Genomic DNA, 22,638 nt, shown 5'->3' with positions numbered 1-22,638 from the left:
CCTCCTCAGGGTGGGACCAGATGGCTAGTGTTGGCTGGAGTTGGGTATTTCCTTCTTCCCTGGTGGAAGACGAAAACTGGCTTGAATTAGGGGTTTGCCTTCCCCCAGGTCAGAGAGGCTCTGATTATACTCTGGGAGGGTTTATTAGTTTTCCCTGAGGGCAAGCGTATAAAGAAGAACAGCCATGTACTAGTGTGCTTCAAAATGGTTGCTTTCCCCCTCCCCTTGCTGGGAGCAGGAGACGATTGTTCTCTATATTTACCATGGAAACCTAGTCAGGCTTCTGGAGGTAAATCTCATAATATTGTGGGGGTTCTGGAACCTTCCATGGCTGGGTCGCTATGGAGTTTTTAACTCCTAGACTTGCCCATGCTGAGCCATCAACCATTTCTCAATTATGTTTCAGGTTTCCTATCCTGGCACTCATTCTGACGGAGGTGTCTGCTCTTGGTCTCTGCTCTGGTAAGTTTGTGACCCCCTGAATCACCTGTCAGTTCCCCAGTCTTGGGGGCAGCCATTTGTCGCATGTCCCCCCTTCTCTTAAGAACCTGAGAAGAGTTGTTGACTTCTCAAACTGTTTAACTTTTTACTTTTTACTTGTTCGAATGAAGTGGCAAGTTCTAAGCTCCTTACATGCAGAAATGAAAATCAGTGTTATTTTTTAAAGTAATTTTGAAACAAAAGTAAAACCTACTGAAGATTAAAATACAAGTAGATAACATTATAATTGATAGCATGGTATAAAAGACCATAATTTTTTAATCTATAGAGGAGTTCTCCTTACAGATGGTTAAGTTTGTATTTCTTCATAAAACATGTACATTGAGACATTTTTGGTTTCCTACATGTTGCAACTTATATCTAGGACTTTGATAGCTTAATGAGGAATAATATTTGATATTTGAGTCAGAGGTATCATATTTAGAAGTCTTTCAGACATTAATTTCACTTGCTTGACACTGAATTCTTATTCCATTAATTTATTCAAGATGATTCTAATCTTACATCCCTTCTTCTTTTCCTGAAATTTCCTATTTTCTGCCAACTAGTTGAAAAATTAACAAATGATATGTTTCGAACATAAAAAATAGTATTTTCTTTTTTTTCTTTCTTTCTTTTTTAACCAAGACTTAACCCAGAGTGAGGATGTTTTTGGTAGTTAAACCATACTTTACAGGGTGCCTAAAGTTGTCTATTAATTGCTTTGCCTATGTCAGGTTTTTTAAACATTCCTCAGACCATTGCACAGCCTACCCCGTACCGGTTACCATGTGAAGAATTCGTAGATACTAAATATAAGTTGGCATCTGTGCATGACACAGGAACCACAACAGACAAGATCATGAACTGTGGAGGCAAACCAATTGCAGTTGGATCCTCGCTCCATTACTCATCAGCTGTGCGACCTTGAGCTGATTATTTAACTGTCTTCTCATCTCTTTAATGAGGATAATAACAAGGCATGCCTTATAAAGTTGTGAGGATAAAATAAGTTAGATAAGTCAAACATTTGGGTATCTCCTGGTACATGGTAAGCACCAAGTGTTAGCTTTTATCTTTATCGTGAGAACAAACATCCAAGTATAACTTTTTCTTCCTTTTAGAACTTAGGAGTATACATTGACCAGTTACATTATTAGAAATGCCATGTGTTAATTTGAAAATTAGAGAGTTGAAACAGATTTTGTAACCGGAGAATGCAGTTTAGAAGGTTGACCGTACAATTTGGGTTACCTAGAGCAATCTTAGGTAACAATTATTGTCCTGGCATTCATTTTTTTTAAAAGATATAACTGATATGTAGCATTGTGTAAGTTTATAGTATAGCTTGTGTTGATTTGATCTATTTATATATTGCAATATGATCATCATAGTGTTAGCTAACACCTCTATCAAATTATTTCTTTTTCTGTGATGAGAATAATTAAGATCTAGTTTCTTAGTACTCTGAAGTTGATAATGCAGTATTGTTGACTATAATCACTATGCTGTAGGTTATTATCTACTAGTCGCAAGATGATCCCCCTTAACATCTCTCCAATCCCCTCACCTGCCACCTCTGGTACCACCATTCCACTTTCTGTTTCTATGGGTTGGAGCTTTTTTTAGATTCCACATGAAAGTGATACACAGTATTTGTCTTTCTCTGACTTATCTCACTTAGCATAATGCCCACAGGGTCCATCTGTCTTGTCACAAACAGCAGGATTTGCATCTTTCTTGTGACTGAATAATATTCCATTGTATGTATCCATGTATCTATTGACAGGCACTTCATGTTGTTTCAGTATTATTGGGAATAATGCTGCACCGAACACGAGAGTGTAGATATATTTTCAATACCATTTTCAGTTTCTTTAGTTATATACTCAGAAGTGTGGTTAGTGGATAATATGGTAGTTCTGTTTTTAATTTTTTGAGGAAATCTCATACTGTTTTCCACAGTGGCTGCAGGAGTTTGCATTCCCACCAACAGCGTAGGAGGGCTCCCTTTGCTCCTCATCCCTGCCAACACTTGTTAGCTCTTGTTTTCTTGATAGCCATCCTAAAAGGTGTGAGATGATAATCTCATTGCTCATTGATTTGCATTTCCCTTGATGATTAGTGATGTTGAGCATCTTTTCATGTACCTGTTGGCTATTTGGATGTCTTATTTGGAAAAATGTCTGTTCGGTTCTTCTGTGTCCTTGGCATGCTTTGAATACCCTTTCTCTCTCAAAAGTAAGCCAGTTTGGATGATAAATGTTATGAATATTCTGTAATCAAGAGAGTAAAACTATGTCACTGGAAGGATGTGGTTACGGTTAGACCTCAAACTTTTAAAAATTACTGTTACCTGATAAGTTGAAATAAAATGTTTTAGGCTTAAACACCTATTAGCAATTGGTAATTCATTCATTAGTTCGTTTAACAAATGTTTATGTAGTGCCTGTTTTGAGGATAAAGGTTTGAACAAGACAGAAAAGCTCCTTGCCCATAGAGTTGACTTTTTGTGAAAAAGATAGATAGTAGTAAGCAAACAAGTACCGAGAATAATTAACCAGAGTAGGCATAGTAAGTAAATGCTTTTTAATTGTTTTTGAAATAAATGAGAGATAACTGATTTTGATTAATGCTCTGAAGAAAATTAGAAGGAGAGTATCTGGATGATATACAAGAAAATGGAAATGGCCTAAATGTTCTATCTAAATTGCCTGGATTTGGCCAAGATAGCTGGGACCAGCCCTACTCCCATCCCCAGCCCTCTTCCAATGGAGGGTCTACCTCTGAGTTCAACTGGAGGAGAAATTGTCTCTCTCCACCTAGGCCCCAGGGTCTCCATAGGCTGTCAGTGGAAGTCCATGGGTAAATTTAATACCTGTAACAATTGACCTTCAAATCTAGACTGACTCTCTGGCATCCAAGCAGGATGATGTCCTTCATGAGTGAGGTTGCTCTAATGCCTGACTTACTGAAATGGAGAGAACTGAGGGAAGAAGATTTCTCCACCGTAAAATAGATCAAAACTACATACTCAAGATTGGTCTTCAGCTTGGCATATTTCTCTGGGTACTGGAAGAATCCATTGTATCCTTGCCTTCTCTCTAGATGATGCTAACCTCGAAGCTTTTGTATTTTATTTTAAAAGTAATGTGAAGTCATTGAAAAGCTTAAAGCTAAGCAATGACGTGATCTCATTTAAGAAAATGATTCTGTTGACTGTGTAGATAATGGATTGGAAAGGAGCAAGAACAAATGCAGGAAGGTCAGTTCACAAGTTGTGGGGATGGTGTGGCTTGGACAAGGACGCTGGTGGCATGAGGGGAGGAAATAGAGCAATTTGAGATACATTTTGCAAGACTTGTCGATGAATTACATATCGGAAATGGGAAAATGGAAGAGTTAAAACTAACTTTGTGTGTGGTGGTGGTAGTATTGTTTTCTTTGAGTCACTTGATGGTGATTTGGGGGCCTTGTCCACTTCCAGGGATCTCTCAGTGGTATGCTGGCCTGGGATGAGGAATATCCAGAGTGGTCACTGTACCTTACTCTAGTTCACCATTCAGCGGTAGTCATTGTTCCATAAAAACACGTGGGATAAGTTCTCTTTGTAGTACTGATTGTATTAGTGAGAATTTTAATACAGATGGTGAGAATATTCAGATCCAGTCCCTTGGGTCAGGATTCCATGAAGCCAACCTGCTCATCAGGACTCACCTATTAAGAGGGACTGAGAGGACTTCCCAGAAAGGGACTAGGGTATGGATCACAGTATCTATTTAAGTATTCCTTTAGTCCTTATTTAATTAGAGCTTTTCTAGTTCAATTTCCACATTGACATCTTTCCTAAGTATAATTTGGGGTGACAATTACTTGGATTTAAGATCATAAAGTTAAAAATACAGGGCTCCTAGTAAGCAAACTAATCCAATTCCAAGTAGGATGCAATATTGACAAAACATGTTGAAGCACCTGAAAAGGGGGAATGGGGATTAACATGATGCATAGGACTCTGTGATTTTTTCCCCAACTATCTTTGACATTGCACCAAATTTGGTATTACTAAATGTGACACTTCACCTATCATACTTTAAGTTTCTTCAGGGAAAAGAAAAATAAAGCAGTTTTTCTCTTGAGGAGTAAAGGACCAATGTTAAGTTGTTATAGCAACAAAGTCACAAGACATTAGAGAGAAGGTTGGTTCTTCAAAAGTTGCTATGACATGGTAATCATGCAGGAACAATGACATTTGTTTGAAATGCACTCATTGTTACCTGATTATAATTGTCCCCAGAATGTTCTAAAGAAGTTTTAGAATTCCTTCCTCAGAGCCCTTTAAAAAGTTACTAAGCCGACTATTTATTACTTTATTAAGAAAATTAGTCCCAGCATCTCACTGGGTCCAGTGTATTTAAGCCTATTTTCCAGTAATTAATGTATATCTGGAAACTGTTATATTGGCAAAAGGTGTGCATCACTTCCAGCTAGGCAGGAGTAGTGACCAACCACCCTTACAACTATTTAGTTGGGTTTTGAGTAGAGGGTGACATCAATATTTAGATGATTTTTATTCTTTATCGACTGCCTGGTCACAAATAAGATTGTCATGTATAAAATGTAAGGATCATGAAGTATATTATAAAAGTGTAGGTGTGTAGGTTGCTATCTGTTAATAAATCCATTCCGTTTCTGAGTAGAGTATCCTAGTCTTAAAATCCTTGGTTTTGGTATGTCTTCAGTAAATGTCAAAGTTTGATTAACTCTAAAATGGAGAATATATTACTTAAAGTTTTAACAGAAATATTTACATTTATCCCCAGTTTTAGTAGCAAAACACAATGGAAATGTCCCCAAATCTAATACAGTAACTTTCAGTCTTGCACAAGGATGTTTTCTACATACAAATTTCAGGTCCAATCCCTAGAGATCCTGATTCTGTAGGCTTGGAATGGTTCTCTGCTACCTACATTTGTTTCATTGGTGATTCTGGATTTGGACGAGAGGGCTGGGACCAGCCCTACTTCCACCCCAGCCCTTTCCTGATGGTGATTCATGGGTGATTATGTGTAACCTCGTCACTGTTTGAGGTCCTTGGGACTAATATTGTAGACAGGAAGCATCTTCTTCTTCTTCTTCTTCTTTTTTTAAGGTTTTATTTATTCATGACAGACACAGAGAGAGAGAGGCAGAGACACAGGCAGAAGGAGAAGCAGGCTCCACGCAGGAAGCCCGATGTAGGACTCGATCCCGGGTCTCCAAGATCATGCCCTGGGCCAAAGGCAGGCACTAAACCCCTGAGCCACCCAGGGATCCCTGGGAAGCATCTTCTTAAGTATTGTGAACATTGCTGAGAATTCTATAATGGGAATAGGCAAGATCATTCTTAATGTTGTACCAGAACTCTATTTCTAAAAAATCTATCAGTTCTTCAAAATCCGCCTGAAAAGGATTCTCCTGGACAATGGTCTCCATCCAACAGTGTTTGTCAATAATTCATAGCTGGAAGAATGTTCTGGGTCAGAGGGACAAATAGGTGGCCCTGATGCCAGCTGGGCCCTGCAGCCTTGCTGTAGTGGCTTGCACAGTGTATTTTAATTTGTTTTTAGTTGAACTAAACACTTATTTTTTTTTTTTTTGAACTAAACACTTTTAAAGATTTATTTCAGAGCATGGGGAGGGGGGAGGGCAGAGGAGAAAGGGGAGAGAAGCAGACTCCCTGGTGAGCACAGCGCCCCAAGCAGTTCATAGCCTGAACCGAAATCCAGAGTCTAATAATGCTCAACCGACTGCACCACCCAGATGCCCCTGAACAAAACATTTTTAAACTATGCTTCAATTTTTACCATTTAGTTTTTGTTTCTTTTGGAGAAGCAGAAGTTCTGGCAGCATGGGGCCTGCTTTTCCACTGAGGCTGGACCACGCTCTCCCCTCACACACAGCTGACTTCTCCAGGTTGTCAGAGCTGCCCTCTCCCAAACCGTATGTGCAGGAGTGTGCATTTGCATGTGTCCCTACTTTGCCAGGGCCAGCCTCATGGGCATGTGGTCTATGCACTTCCCCTGGGCCCTGCCAATTAGGGCACCAGATGGAGCCTTCATTTAGGCCACGGATCTGATTGTCGTTTTCAACTAACGTACTCTTCTACCATTTTCAAGATTCGGCTCAAGTATTTTCCTCCAGGAACCTTTATCAGAATTACCAGACTAACTTAAGTGCCCTTCTTCTGGGCTCCCAGGGCCCCTATTTATTTCAAGAAACAAATACAACATTACATTGAAAATATTTGTTCTTCTTCCACTAAGACAAAGGATGGGAAGTAGGTGTTGTACACGTGGACTATGTGTAGGCATAGAAAAGGTTGGTGACAGTCATTAGGAACCCCAATAAGGGCAGGGACTATGCCACTTAGACATGCATACATAAGGATCTGAGCTTCCGCTTGGGCCATAGCAAGTCTAGGATTTTGCTGACTACCACAAAGGTGAAGTCTTTGCCCATAAGAGAATTTGCATGTTAGTACCCAGAGCATAATAGGTATTAATAATCATTAAACTCTCAAAATCAAAAGAATAATACCATTTCTGGGGGATTCTAATGATTAATTGTTCTGTTTTGATTTTCCTCCTGCAAAGAGGATAAAGTGATCAATTTGCTTCAGGCTCAGGGTAGGAAACCATATCAGCTAATAATTTCCTACCTGAAGATTAAAGGTGAAAGCAAAAGATTTGTCAGCAGATGGGCTTTGAAACTGTCCTACCCCCAAGAGCCTCGTGCCTTAGGAATGAGGAAAGGAGAGAGTGGAGAAGGAAAAAGGTGAACGAGTACATAGCTGTGATTAGCTGGGGGGATAATAGAGCAGGGAAGATTCCTGTACAGAAATAAAGTACAAAAACACACCTTAACTAAATGAATGCCCTTAATATCCCCCAACAATAGCAACAGCAGCAACAAATGAGCATCAAGAGGAAAGCTTAGCAGTTACAGGCAGGTGAGTCACAGAATGAGGAAAGTCTTCTAAACCTCTCCAAGAGATATGTGTTAAGTTCTTGGTTAAGATCACTATGAAAAGCCAGTATCTTTATTCACTTAGAAATCTTGTAACATGGAGCTGATTTTGTTTTCTTTCATTTTTGGGTTCTTCAGAGAAATGGGAAGAAAAGAATGGAAGCAAAAAAAATGGGATAAACATGAGTTTACCTGCAGCAGTAAATGTCTAAATAGAGCCCATTTTTATTTTTAGAGCTCTCCATCCGTGTTCTAGACACTGAAACCCCTTCAGGGACAGATTTGTGCTTTGAGGCTAATAGGCAACCACGATATCACAGAGCTCTCCCTCCATGGGCTGGGAATGCCTAGGTGCACACAGTTCAGAATATTTCTTTATTAGATGAAGTATTTTTATCTGTCAGTTCATTTTACAAAGAGATCCTCCAGTTAGAGCTGTTATCTTTAAATGCTGGAAAATAAAGCAAGCCAAAAATCCAAAACTTATATTTGAACATGGGTTTTGTTTTTTTTTTTTTAAAAAAAAAGCATAATCCATAGAAAAAATATAGCAAAAAAGAAGAAAACATGGAAATTCAAATATTGATTCTGTTGTCCTTTCATTTACATTTTGGTGTATGTTTCTCTAGATTTTAATGACATAAGTTTAAAAAAAATTTTTTTCCCCTTGCTATGCTTCCTTCTCTCAGGAAGATTTGTGTGCAACTCTGACTATTTTGGGGGGATAATTTCAGAAGATATATTTTCTGGGCTTAATCCAGTGTTCTTAATTGTCCCTTAGGGAAGTTGTACGGATGGATATATGCTCCACACTTGGAATGAGAGGGCTTCTCTCTACGTACTCAGCCCAGCACTGAAGAGTGTCCTTTTTATTTGGCAGCAAACACATACCTTCTTTGTATAAAATATACTTCCAAATTTGTGATTTTTATTTTCCATCTCAGTCTTACAGTGTATGTGGCTAATTTAATGCATATTTAGTTTAGAATGCTTTTTGTTTCGAGTGACGGAAAACTGAACTCGAATTGGCATAAGCACAAGTGGCAATTCATTGATTTGCATTGCTAAATATTCAGTTAGATCTCACTTCAGGCATTACTGAATACAGAGGCTCAAAATATTTTACAAAAAAAAAAAAATTTCCCCCTTTCTTATCCACTGCCTGTTTTGACTAGACTCAAATAGGCTCTTCCTTATGTCACAAAATGGTAGCCAGTAACTCCCAAGAACAGATACTTCCAGTTTCAAATAAAGCATAAAAGAACAAGTGCTTCTGTGCCAGCAAATATCCTGAGTCACTCTGCTGGGCTCAGGATTGGCCATGTGGTCATACAATATCCAGTTACCATAGGCCATGCTGACTGGCTTGATCCAAGTTACCAACTTCTTCTCTAGGATAAGTAGTCAGTAGCTCATAAATGTGGGAAAAGGGAGCTCATTAAGTGAATACCAAGGCTAAAGGCCAAAAGGAGGTGTTGAGGTAAATTGCAAATAGTCTCTATAACATCGTCCCTGTGTGTGTGTCTTATTTTTTTGACAAAACCGGATTGATAGGTTGTCTGTTCCTGGGTTTCCAAAGAGTAAGTGCTTGGGTGCTTGGATTAATTTGAAAAACTGTTTTCGGGGGGGGGGGGGGGAGAAGAATCTCTACCTGTATCCTAATAATCCTTTTCATCTGCTTTCTTTTATTTTAATTGGTCGGTGTCATTCTAACTTCTTGACTCACATGCTCTGAGTTTGCCATTTAAGTTAAGGTGAAACCAGTTGGGCAAAAGCATGAAAACCACGTAGCTTTACAGAATGGATTCGGTAGTGCGCAAGTCGGAATATCTTACTTATTCCAACTCAGCTTCTTTTTTTTTTTTTTTTTTTTTAAAGATTTTATTTATTTATTCATGATAGTTACACAGAGAGAGAGAGAGAGAGGCAGAGACACAGGCAGAGGGAGAAGCAGGCTCCATGCACCGGGAGCCCGACGTGGGATTCGATCCCAGAGCCTCCAGGATCGCGCCCCGGGCCAAAGGCAGGCGCCAAACCGCTGCGCCACCCAGGGATCCCCCAACTCAGCTTCTTGATGAACAGTTTCCAGTTGTCATGTGACCCAACGATACCGATGGAGAAAGATTTCATCATATTCAAGTAAAAGGATTATCAGTGTCCTGTGAAAGATGAGTCTAAAAAAAAAAAAAAAGGCATCCTGAGGGAGTCCGTTGGGAATCACTCTAAAGGTGATATTATATATAGTTATGAATTGAGGGCCCTTTTGGCGCAAAAGGACATGGGTTACAAAGTGAGGTAAGGGGTATATGATGCGTATAAAGTTTCTTCATTGCAATAAGAACAGAATTATGTAGGGAAACGTACATCACACTATTTCGTGTTCATGAAACAGCTAGGGTTGCTTACCACTGTATCTGCCCTTGTGTTTGTGATGGCACTTCTTTAATTTACATGTGCTAACTACTTCCTTCTGCTTCTTAGAAAATAATAAATTGCTTACTATTATTAAGAGTAGCCACTGTTGGCTAGGCTGAGACATAATGAAGTGGAGCAGTTCCTAACTCTTATACTCAGGCATTTAACTAACAACAGTAAATGTCCTTTGTGTCCAGGACGATGTGTATTTTCATGGAAATAAACCACACAAAGGCCTCCAGACATATGCTTGCTAAATATCCCTGACTCATTTCTCACTGAACATTTTTTGAGCATTTTCTTTAACTTGATGCTGTCAAACATCACCCGCTCCTGTTGTATTTTTGTACCCCACAGTCTATACAACCGCATTCCAATCTTTTGAATAAAATATCTTAGAGCCGTGTTTGTTAGATGATAGTCAAGAAGCCAGCCACTCGGGGCCCAGATGGCGTTGCCTCTGAGTAAATGAGGAAGATCCAAGATGAAAAACCTTTCACTTCCCAATGCAGTCTGACTGGAGCACAAGCAAGGTTAATTTACAAAACAGCATGATAGTTGACCCTGGCGACGCCTCAACACATTAATCTTGTGTCTAAGTGGCAGGCGGTGTGAAAGACCTCGCCTCATCCACCTCATGAAATACTCTACATAAACACGGAGTGAAATTCATAAATTATATTTAAATATGGCTTTTTGTGGAGTCTGGTGGTGGGGACAGTAGCGCCGCGTTGCCCGGGTTCAAGTCCTGCTTCTGCCCTAAGAGGTTCTGTGACCTTAGGTAGTTGCCTCATCATCTTGGTATCTCAGTTTCCACATTTGGAAAATTAGATTACTACTAGAAACCTACTTCCTAAGCTTATGGAGGAAAAAGTGGAGCGAGTTGTTCTATTGAAAGCTCTGGTAACAGCGACTCCCTAGAGCAAGCGTGCTAGTTTCGCATTTATCTTTTGGTGGGGCTGCCCACACGTCCTCTACCCTCTGCCCAACATTTTGGGGCCTACCCGTTATAATACACAGTGCCCAGGTGTTGAAAGTGATGATGCCTGTGACCTTAAAAGGCTGTTCACACAGTGAATCAAACAGGTGTTTGGCCTTCTGTGACTTGGCCCCTCCTCAGTCTGTGGAGAAAAGTGGCAGCACAAGAGGATCAAAGACTTGGTGCCTGGTTTCCCCCTCCACCTCCCCTCCATGGATCAGGGCTTCTCAGACTTCTCTAGGTGGAGGTGATGACCCCTAAAAACAACAGGAAAGAGAAGGGAGTATGTGATTCCTGGGGGGGGGGGGTGGGTAGGAAGACTGCAGTCCTTGTCCCATGGGGGGGGGTGGCACACATAGTCTGTAGGCCTCTCAGCACGAGCATTGTGGCCCGCTCTCCTCTCTGGATTCCTCCGATGCCAGCTCCCAGAAAGCCCGGTGGCCTCACCCCCTCCGAGCCAGTCCCTGACCCTGCTCTCTGGCTTCAGGGTAGCAGAACTAATCAGCCTAAGCTTGCTGTTTTCCTGCACATAATGTCTGACAACATTGAGCCCATGTAACCCCCAGAAGGTGTGCTGCCTAACCGGAGACCTGAAACTCTTCAGGTGAAACCCTGTGAGCAGGAGGGCTGTTAGTCTTCCCAAAACAGAGATGCACTGAGGAATGCACCTGCTCTCCCTGGAGATTATTTCTCTGCCAGAGCAATTGGTTATAAAGAGCCTTTTTAAAGTCCTGGTTCAGCTTCGCCTTCAGTTTAGGGGAAGACAGAGCGGAGGCCGGAAGGGTGAGGCCTCAGCCGGGTGCCAGGCAGGTGACAGGTCTATAAATGCTCACCGCAGTTTATGGTTATGCTATCACTGTGGCTGAAGAGCGAGGGTAGCCATCTACAAGGACAGAGAAGGTAACCAGACGGGGAAAGAAATTTAAGAGCCTTGGAGAAAATCAAGCCTTAACAATAGCATCAAAAAAAGTAAGTACTTGAAGTGAAATTGGACCACTTTGGAGAAAAAGTGAAAATGTTCACTGCCTAGGCATTTCCTTAGACTCTGAGAAGCAGCTCCACTTTCAGCCTCAATCTGCTTGCTCCTTGACTTGTGGGATCTTCCAGATGGCAAGCAAATCATGGTTCCAGGCTCACTTGGCTCAGAATCTTGGCTCACGTTTCTTATTCCATTTGGACTTGTTAACAAGGATCCAGATTGTCTAATTCATGAATAGCTTATAAAGCACAAGACACCCTAACACTAGGAACTGTCCCCAATGTTGTCTCTCTCAGCCCTACGTGGGGTTCTTAGAATTCCCACCATAAGAGAGCAGACAAAGATGGCCCCAGGAAAAGGAGGCGGCATCTCCATCATGTCCATGTGGACAAATAGCCAAGGATCACTAATATCTGGACAGCTGAAAATGTGAAGTCCGTGTTCGATCCGAAACTCTGCTCCAGGAATGGTGGCCTCTGTTTTCCTCAAACCCCAGAAAAGAAGTACTTTTATTATTACGGCCCCATTGTACAGTAAAATAGCTATTAGAGTTCAGTCATCCTAAACCAATTTTTTGTACCTTCAAAGGGTCTGAAAGAGTAGATTTTATCTATTTCATCAAAATATGAGTGTTTAAAGTGGGGAAACAATGAAGCAGGATCTTACTTAATGCTCCTGAACAAAAATTTCAGTCTGCACAATGTTACACATTAAATATGAAGCCCTCCAGGAGTCTACAGTTTCCTTTTATTGGTGTGCTCTACCTTGTTGGTTGTTTACAAAATTGAGATCCAGATTATTTAAAATCAGATAATCATGACTTTTGACTATTCTTCTTATGATAGTACCATGCCCCACTCCAAGTGTTTTCCTCCTAATATCAGTGATTTCTTTCATAGTTTTTATGGTAATCATTATTTTTTAGCTGTGTCTTAGCCTTTCTAAAGTTCATTAGAACCAAGATTTGTTTTTCTTGTTCAGTGTTATATTCTCAGCTTCCAATACAGAGTCAGTACATAAGAAGTGCCACATTAATGTTAGTGAAATGCATTAACCTGGCCCTGTTTCTTGATGTCACATTTACAGATGAAGAAATGAGATTGAGTGGAGTTGTATTTGGTATGTTGGAGATGTTTTGTTCAAGGCAAAATCCAGAAGTGAGCCCTGGCCTGCTGACTCTTGGAGAGATGTTCCCTTTTAGAACAAGTTGCCTCTTTTCATATGCTTAAAAGAAGAAAAAGTTCTCAGCCTCCTCCAAGTGCATCTTAGAATCACCGTGGGAGCTTTGTCAAATCCCAATGCCCATATGCCACTCCTCATCAATTACTTAGAATCAGTATGTTTGAAGTTCTGTGGAAGATTCCAATGGGCTTTAAAGCCGAGAAGCTCTGTGTGTGTGTGTGTGTGTGTGTGTGTGTGTGTGTGTGTGTGTACACATGACCATTCTGTGTGTGTGCACCCACAGGTGTGCAAGGGCAACCCCAGAGTTTGGATTTCATTTAGAAGCCAGGGAAGGGTTGGTTATATAAGCTTTGGCCAATGTATTTAATCAAGCCTGTGCTTATCCAAAGTGTAAAACTGGTCTGTTCAGAACACTGGTTCAGTGTAAGAAAAGCTCTGGCCGTCTCGTGATGACTTTTGAATCCCAGCTGTTGGTTGGCTGTATTGTTGACATCTTCCCCAGATGATTCTCGAGTCACCATGCTTTGAGAAGTCCTACCTGGCTTACTATGTAGGACACTTCAGGGGAAGGAGTGGAAGGACAGCAAAATAGCCAATTACTCTTCTAATGCGGTTCTCTAAACAAAAGTAGGGAAGACTTGAACTCAGGTGGTAACGGTGGCGACACAGTGGAGGGAATAGGAAGGATACTGAGACATTGTGCAAATAGCTCTACAAAAGTTGGCATCTGATTAAATGTGAATGCTATGGGTTGTGGGGGGACTTCGGAGAGCCTTAACAATGGTGCCTAGCCTGATTCCAGAAGTAATTTGTTACCCACATGTGGTAAATTAATACTTTGAGTGACAGTGTACCAATTTGCAAATTACTTCTTTCAGGGCATTAATGACTGAAGAGCATAATCACCATGGCATTATTTTTATTAGCATTAGCATTAATAAATATTTCATGAGCAACCAAAAATTACAGCGCCTATACTTTGAAGAATAGGTATTCCTCCAAAATATGAAATACAAACCTCAGGCTATCACCAGTGCCAAAAAAAATTCTGTAAATATTTATAAATAACAATTCATTTGAGTAGAAGATTAATTGAGATGAGTTGCAATTATGCTTAATGTTAAGTAGTTTTGTTTATGTCATTATAAATTGGAGGGCTTGAAGAATTGAGCAGCATGAATTCCAGTAACAATTTAGCGGCAACATTGGAAGAGTTTTATAAACTCTCTACATCTCAGTTGCCTTATCTGTGAACTGAAGAAAATAATTTATTTTAATCCACCTGACAGCAACAGTCTAAACCAGATTTTTTTTCTCCCTTACTGTAGGTCTTCAAGTTAAAAAAAGAAGAAAGAAGAAAGAAAGAAAGAAAGAAAGAAAGAAAGAAAGAAAGAAAGAAAGAAAGAAAGAAAGAAAGAAAGAACAATGGAAGTAGATAGTTTAGGAAAAGCACTGGATCACGAATCTAATGTCTTGTGATCTAGTCTCTTTTCCATATGATGCAAGAATTAGACAGTTTCTTTTTTTGAGCTCTAAAGTTCAAAATTCAATATCACCGAATATGCTATTTTCAGGAGGATGAGGGGAGCACGATAATGGGGGAATTTCTGGAAAGATGAGGAAGCACAGTCCTCTGGATCTAAGGGGAAAAGAGTCCTAGAATTGCTCTCGAGATTTTCTTTGTCCAACGATTGTATGAAAGTGCCAGAGGCAGGAGATGACAATGCGAGATCTTTCTATAATATTTTTAAAATTTTTTTCTGATAGAGGTGATTTTGTTGCCATTTTCAAATTTAGGGAGACAGGCTTTTTTATTATGGGAAAATTTAAGAGAATTTGCAAGAAAAGTCTTTTGCTTTGTCCAAATGCCAAAGATGCAATCAAGAAGGCACTTGATTTTGTGGCATTTTTGCAGATTCCTTTTCACCATGCTTGTGTAGGCATGTAAGTAACATAAATTAATGATTTAGTAGGATTGAGTTGATGAAGTGCAGCAATAAAGACTGCCAGGTACAGGAATAATTCAGTCTTTTATTTTAAGCCACTCGAAAGCTATAACACCAGAGGGAAATAGTCACACCATCAGCAAGCCCATAGAAAATGCTTTCACACCATTGGAAAAGGCTCTGCCAAATTTCTCAAAAAATTATGAAGTGAACTAGACAAAATAAGCCAAGCCATCAAACATCAACAAGACAGGTGTGAGTGGCTGGTAAGCACCATTTCCCTGACACATGTCATTTAGATGAGCAAGCCAGAGGATTATATAAAATGCAAATACAAAATGATAATATCGAGCACCGAGACCACTACTTCAATAAGATTACTTTGAGGGGGAAAAACGTTAAAATTAGAATTCTTAAGAGTGTGGTACTGAGATCTGATAAAAATGACAAAGTTACTTAACAGGAAATGTAGAAAGTACCAAAGTTAATCAGTTTGGAGGAAAGAAATAATTCAAATATTTATTGAAGAAAGACCTATGTGCCAGACTTTGAGCTCAGGTACATCAGATGCCTCGGTGGAGCTTACATTCTGGAGAAAGAAAAACAGACAATAACTATAGCAAATTAGTGTGTTAGAAGGGGTGTGCACTGGATAAAAAGAAATAGTGTAAGGGACTGAAGTTGGGGGTTCACCCAAGGAGGATATAGACAGAGTAGTCAGGGTAGGATTCACTGAAATGTAAGCAAACACTCGAAAACTCTAAGAACATTGGCCATGACGGGCGGGGGTAGGAGGGTGGGGAGGGGGTGTTTCTTCCTCCAGACAGAAGGAACAGATAGAGCCAAAGTCCTGAGAGGTGAGCATGCAGGGCATGATGTGAAACAGCAAATTTAGTTAGTGTGACTCCAAAGGCAAAAATGAGCAGGGGAGCTGGAGGTAAGCAGAGGTCAGAGAGCAAAGTGAGGTGAGCAGACCCTGCAGTCAGGTTGAGCCTGGAGGCCAGAGTAGGAAAAATGTTGGATTTTACACAGGGTTTTAGGTAGAGGGGTGATATTATCGGCACAGAGGAGGCCACACTCCTGTGTTGAGACTAGACAGGAGCCGGGCAAGGAAGCCTACGAGGAGGCTGTGGGGTATAGAAAAACAAGCAGCAGGATTTTCATGAAATGTGCTCCTCGCTGATTATCCATGAAGGGACCGGGTTTCGTGGTATTTATCACTATCTGCTTCCCCAGGCTGACTCATAGCCAAGTGCACATGAAGCCGTGGATTTCAGAAGGCAGGAAGGGAATTGCTCAAACCTGGAGATTTGGTTTCTTTTCTCTTCAAACGTCTCCTGCAGAGAGTGCCCCCCATTCTTCTAGTTCAAGTACTTACTTTCTCTTCTGAAACCAAAGCCATGTTGCTGGTTCCTCCTTCTTGCATGGGCCCTAATTCTTTGCCTCTAAATAACTTCTAGTTGCCACTTGGTCGCAAGAAGTCTTTCAGTCATCCTGGGTTAAAACCAGTCTTTCATGGTTCCTTCTCTCATAGATGTAGGTTGTCTGTGAAAAGCATTAATGCTTCTTTCAAAATACCTCTTGTACAAATTGTTGGGCTTTCCCCCCATGTCTATCACCTAAAACAAAGTACATCTCATCCTTGTATTACTGTACGTTTCCCAAGAGTGCCCTACTAGAGCCTCCCTAAGACTCCCATAAACACAATATTCATTGATCTACAGAACCCTTCAAAGGTCTACAATGTATAACCTGGCATCTAAAGAAGGACCATTGAATGTATAAATATTGTTAGAAGGAACAAAGGAAAAAGTCAATAGTTTAGACTGTATGATGATTAATACCACAGTATATCAAAAATGTAATGATTTGAAAGATAGACAAAGCAGGAAAAGTAAGTTTTACCAATGTGAGTCCATGTTGCCATAATCCAATTGGATAAGCTGTTTTCAGTGGTGACATTGGTTGTCAATAGGGTATTGGTGGGAGGTTAAACAGATACAATGTTTCTATAAAGCAATCTGGTAATACCTAGTGAGAATTTTTTAAAAGTCCCATTAGCAGTATAATTAAAAGTTTATTCATTTAATTAAGGATGGAGAATTTTAGTAAAAAGACATATATTTTAAAAAAGACATTTATAAATATATTTTCGAAGAATTAGTTACAAAAACAGTTTTTCCCTATCCATCCCATCTTCTCTGTCTTTACTGTTCCTCTGTCTAGAGGCCTTTGTCAGCACTCTAAAGTGTTCTTCTCACTGGCCTCCAGTGCCCCCTTCTAACGCATCCTCCACACTTGCCACAAGAATGAACTTCCTGGAAACGTTGTTCTCAGTGACACTGTCTGCAAGGATGGGAAAGTTCTGTGGATGGATGGTCCAGTATAGTAGCAGCTTAGTTGCATAGGACTATCGGGCAGGTAATGTGTGGCTAGTGCAACCGAATTTTAATTTTATTTGATCTTAACTAAGTTAAATTAAAACGAAATTGCACGTGGCTGGTGGCTACAGGATTGGATATTGCAGCTCTAAAACACACATACCTTTTGCTGACTAGGCATGATCCTCTGAATAGCTTGTTAGTAAAGTAGATGCCAGGGTTTTATTTTGTTTTTGTTTATAGAAGAAAACGGCAAAGCCCTATTGGACTGTAGTCATTTTTCCCCAGAGACTGAAGGTAAGGGGCTAGATGAGTTGGGCATTTTCCTCTTTCTTTAGAGATGGACAGAACCAACAAAGGACAGTAATAGCCTTGGCCTAGGCTTGGACAGATGGTTGACACAGGGCTGACCCAACTTTCACCACCCCCAAATTCAAAGGTTTATTTATATTTTAAACAGAAGACATAGTACTTTCCTGTTCCCTTCCCTACCAGTAATTTCAAGGGCAGAAATCAATATGGCACATAGTAAAAACATATTAACTCCATTGCATTAAAAATTTTTGTTTAAGCCACATGAGCAGGATAAATCTGTTAGTAGGTCCTCTGAATATGAATTATCAATCTCCAGTGATTTTGAGGGAATTCTGGGCAAAATTTAAAGCACAAAAGTACACATTTCTTTCCATGTTATAGAAAAAACATTCATGATCTGGTCCTTCCAACTCTCCAGTTTGGTCTTGTGTATTACTCCATGTTTTCCCACCACCCTATACCCATTTTGCCAAGCCATGTGAGCTAGTTGATACATATTGAGTATTCCTACTCACTGGGAATTTCTTATGTGCTAGATAACTGTCATACATTTTTCATTTAATTTTTTATAATTTCATGGGGGTAGACCTATCATCCCCATTTCACAGATGAAGAAATTAAAGCTTAGCTTAAGTAATTTACCCATTACTGTATCACCAATATTTAGCATGATAGCAGGAACTGTGTGCCAGAGCAATCGGTGAGATATGCATAAAGCAGCATGGATGGATCCCAAAAACTTGATCTGACTAAAAAAAAGAAAAAAAAATCCAACGTGCAATATCATTTACTAAAATTAAAAACTATATGCAAAAAATCTTGACACATTTAATGGAATATATGCACACACACCACATGCATATGTGTATATATATTTATGCATATATTAAGATGAATGAGTGGGACAGATGGGAGTGGGGGACATGGATAAAAGAAAATGAATGAGTGGATGGATGGATGGATGGATGAATGAACGAATGAATGAAACTAAAGAAGGGTCTTGTTTGAGCCAATTATAATATGTCAGCAGGACCTGAAGATAGAGGCAGGGACAGAATAAAATAATGTGTGAAATCGAAAAGTTTCCTTTGTGTAGAAAGTACTTGTATTGGAGAATGATGATACGAGGAATTGTGAATTGCCTTCTGAAGTTTTAAAAACAAATCTATCACAGTACGTGCATTGCTGAATGAAAGCACTGGGTGCCCAAAGTGGGTATTTTAGCAACATCCCCGTTATTACTCATAAGGGATGTTATGTTTCACTACCAGGAGCTGAGAGAGCAGTTGATGTCATTTTATGGTTGGTTTGCTGTTTATTTTCCAGGTATCTTAGTTGTCTACTGCATGATTATTTTTACATATTGTAAAAAAATTCTCAAAAGAGTTGTTAGGTACTTAATTTGCCTGGCATATTTCTTTGTGTATTATATTTAACAGAAATATATTATATTTAACAGAATTATATATATATCTGTATGTGTCTCCTACTATGAGCCAGAAACCATGCTAAGTTCTTTAGTGAATATCAAATACTTCTGATGATTAGGAAATAGGAAGTAGATAGCCTCCCAAAGCTTGAATTTTTTTTTCTTACCATCAAAGCTTATCGTGTTTAGTATTAAATTTAGTCCTAACGTCTAGAACAATCAAATTTATGCTAGCACATGCAGATTGTTTTAATTATATAATCCCGGCCCATCATTCCAGGCAATGATATCAAAGAAAGATTAAACTGCAGCCCTGTCTAGCAAAATGTGATACTTAGAAAGATCTTATGTGCAAGAAATTTGATCCACATTAAATTACTCTTCAACGTGTTTGTCAACATTTTGCTTCCCTTTGTGTTCATCTGTGTACATATTTCTCACCCAAATGACTGGCATCCGGAAAATATTTAAAAAGTGACATCTAGTCCAAAAAAACCCCCACCATTCTTTCTCCTTGTTGTTGTTGACTGACTAAATCTGGTTCTAATACTGAGTGGAATTTCCAAACATGACCCTGGGGCAAGAGAGAAAGCAAAAGTCAACATATTTCCCAAGGTATTAAACCTATCAGAAGGAAGTTCTAGTGTTTCCTTAAACACACACAATGCAAAATGAATCAAGATATGATGTCATGCTTTATTGAAGTATTTATTTTCATTACAATTCACACAGTTCTTCAAGGTCAGAATGACACTGGTCCTACTAGAAAATATGGGATTTGTGTTGCATAAATCATTCTCTTTAGAAAACAAACCATGAATTTTCATGAATTTGGGACATAGCTCTAGGAGCTAGATGATATCAAAATTCAAAGATAAGGGACAGAGTGTCTTTTTTTAAAGGCTTCATTGGAAAAAAGTTTAACTTTTGTGGTTATGCTGGAAAAAAAAAATGCAAAGACCAGTACAGCCTATCCTTTTTTCTTTTAGAAGTTGTGGAGGTCTTTTTTTCAGCAGTGTGATTCCCTGACATCCCCCGACTCTGCCATTCTACTCAATTTCCTCTCACATCTTCTGTACAGCCCCCTCCCACATACACAGGACAGAAGTGGGACAAGTGGAGAAGAAAATGATGAGAGTAATGCCGAGGGAAGACAGCAGTGTGTTTAACATCACAAGATCAGAGGGAGCCCAGAAGCAGAACCTAGAAAAATCCTTTCACAGCATGCAATATAGAACAAAAATCCCTAGAAAACTCAAATACTACTATTATCATGTTTCAAAACAAGAAAGCTAAGAAAGGTGACAAAAGGACCCAAGAAAGGCTAGCACATACTTTTAGCCACCTGTGTGTCAGGTGGGAAGTTTTCATCAGAACGCTTTAATTCTTGTCTTTGATGTATGAGCCCAATCAAGACAATAATGTGTCCTTGAACCAAAATGAATCCCCTATGATAGGCTCTATCACTCGGGGTGATAAACAAAGCTTTTAAAGACATAAACTAGCTCCATAGGTGGCCTCCACTCACTCCAAGAAAGCTTTTGATTAAAAGAAAAAAAAAATGTATGGAGGAGCAAAGTTGAATGAAGGCATACAGAAAGTTTTATTGCATTCGGAAGAAATAAACATGAAAATGAGGCCTCTTCAGTAACTCTACGAGGATGGACAAATGGAAGAAGCCAGACCATCAGATAAAAGGAGAAGGAACAACTTCGCCTCCATGGCCTCAAGATTTTTACTTTGAGGAGCATAACCATCGAAGGTTGAACTACCACCTAATTCTTCTCCACGGGGTTGCCTGACTAGCTCAACCACAAATAAGACCTCTGCTCAATGGGCTTTGCTGAGAAGGTTGAGGCGCAACCTGCAGGAAGCATGGACCCACTGGTGCTCCATTGGATGGCAGCCTTCACAGATGAAGGGATGAATCCTGGGCAAACAAGTGACAGAAGCCAAAAAGCAGAGAAATGGAAGAACAATGGGAAATGGAGAAATTGAGATGAGATTTTCAGCATGAAGAGAAGTTCTAATGGAAAGGAATTTCTCCTGGTTTGAATGTTAGAAGGCTACAATAAAAAATGGAATCTCCCCCGCCTGGTGAGAATGGAAATACGGAAGGACTAGTTAGTGGGTGACTCACAAGAAGAAGCAATTATACCTTTCAGGCTTTGGAGCTGGTCAGGGGAAAACAGAATTGAGAGTCCTGTTAGTAAACTCACCCTTGAATTTCTCAGGATGCGGAGGACTTAGACGTGGCTGTGAACGGTGCTAAGTCACTCACTTTAACTCTCCGAAGGCACAGTTTTTAGAACACTCACACACTGTTGGGGGATAAGTTTGGTTGGATTCAGTTAGCTGCTGTTTTTCTAGGAGAAATAAGTGAAAACTACATGAACCAACATTTCCAAAGCTACTACACAGAAGTTCTGGCAAATTTGGTGGTTTGAGAGCAAGGGTATTACCGTCTGATTTCATTGCAGAAAAAAACATAAAATAGGATGTTTTACTTTTTTCGTGTTTAACTTTTCAAGCTTAAATGGTAAAAAACTATGGGAATGAAAAAAAAATGGGAATGTGGCAAAGCAAACGTCAATAAGAAGATACAATTTAAAAAAGAGTTGAAAATATCCTTTGTTATTTATCATCTTGTAGTGGAATAAAAGTGAATGTGATGAAATCACAATGGACTAAACTGACTTTCTCCTACAATTCAAAGCATTGGGCCAATTCTTCAAATCATGTACAGATGGTAACAATTCTTGAGTTGTCTTCATAATGAGGGACTGGTGAGATAAGAAAACTTTAAATCAATATTTATTACCCAAACATACTTAAACCATATCTTTCATTTTTCTTTTACCAAATCTATGGTTTTCAAATTAGAACTGCTAACAATCAAAGACCTTTATAAATTCACCTATCATTAGAACCCTGTTTTTGACAGTTCTACATTGAATTGTTGAAAAAGTGCTTCAAGAAAGCATCAAAATATCTATAACTATTAATGCCCATAAGGAAACCATGTACTAATGCATTTAAATAGTCGCCACTGTTTTATTCAAATGATTTTAAAGATTCGAGATGAATGATTTTTAGTTTAGCATAGTACAGCATTTTAATACAAATGAATCATTGGTTTAAAATGATTTAAAAATATTTGGCCTTTAAACATTGTTAGCATTTTTCCCCCCGGCATAAAAAGTAGAGATTTGGGAAATACAGATTATTAGAAAAAAAAAAAAGAAATTATGAAAAAGATTCTAATCTCACTAATTAGGTTCAACCACGGTTAAATATTAGTATATTTTCCTGAGGGAGAGAGGGAAGGAAGAAGGGAAAGACAGAGGATATTTTATCATATTGAGGATTGGTTTAAAAAACAAACAACAATATATTCTTATATAAAAGATAGTGATACTTATAAATATTTGTTATAACAGTTTGCCCAATTAGCCATTTTGCCTACTGTGTTTTCATGTTTCTGAGTACTTGTCATTTAAGTTTTTGCGAATTCACATGAGTTGGTC

The 22,638-nt window shown here is 39.3% G+C and overlaps 1 long non-coding RNA gene across 2 annotated transcripts; it reads left to right on the top strand.

Moving 5' to 3' along the window:
• Nucleotides 1–330: 330 nt before the first annotated feature.
• On the top strand, nt 331–22,424 carry LOC111098844. Of its 2 annotated transcripts, none has more exons than XR_005369787.1 (3): nt 331–462; nt 14,369–15,252; nt 20,193–22,424. It is a non-coding gene; the product is annotated as an uncharacterized LOC111098844 (long non-coding RNA). The 2 variants fall into 2 exon arrangements; XR_005369786.1 differs by having other exon boundaries at nt 20,101–22,424.
• The last annotated feature ends 214 nt before the right edge of the window (nt 22,425–22,638 follow it).

The sequence above is a fragment of the Canis lupus genome, chromosome 14 (assembly GCF_011100685.1).
Source record: "Canis lupus familiaris isolate Mischka breed German Shepherd chromosome 14, alternate assembly UU_Cfam_GSD_1.0, whole genome shotgun sequence".
Taxonomy (NCBI): Eukaryota; Metazoa; Chordata; class Mammalia; order Carnivora; family Canidae; genus Canis; species Canis lupus.
This window is presented reverse-complemented; position numbering and strand designations above follow the sequence as displayed.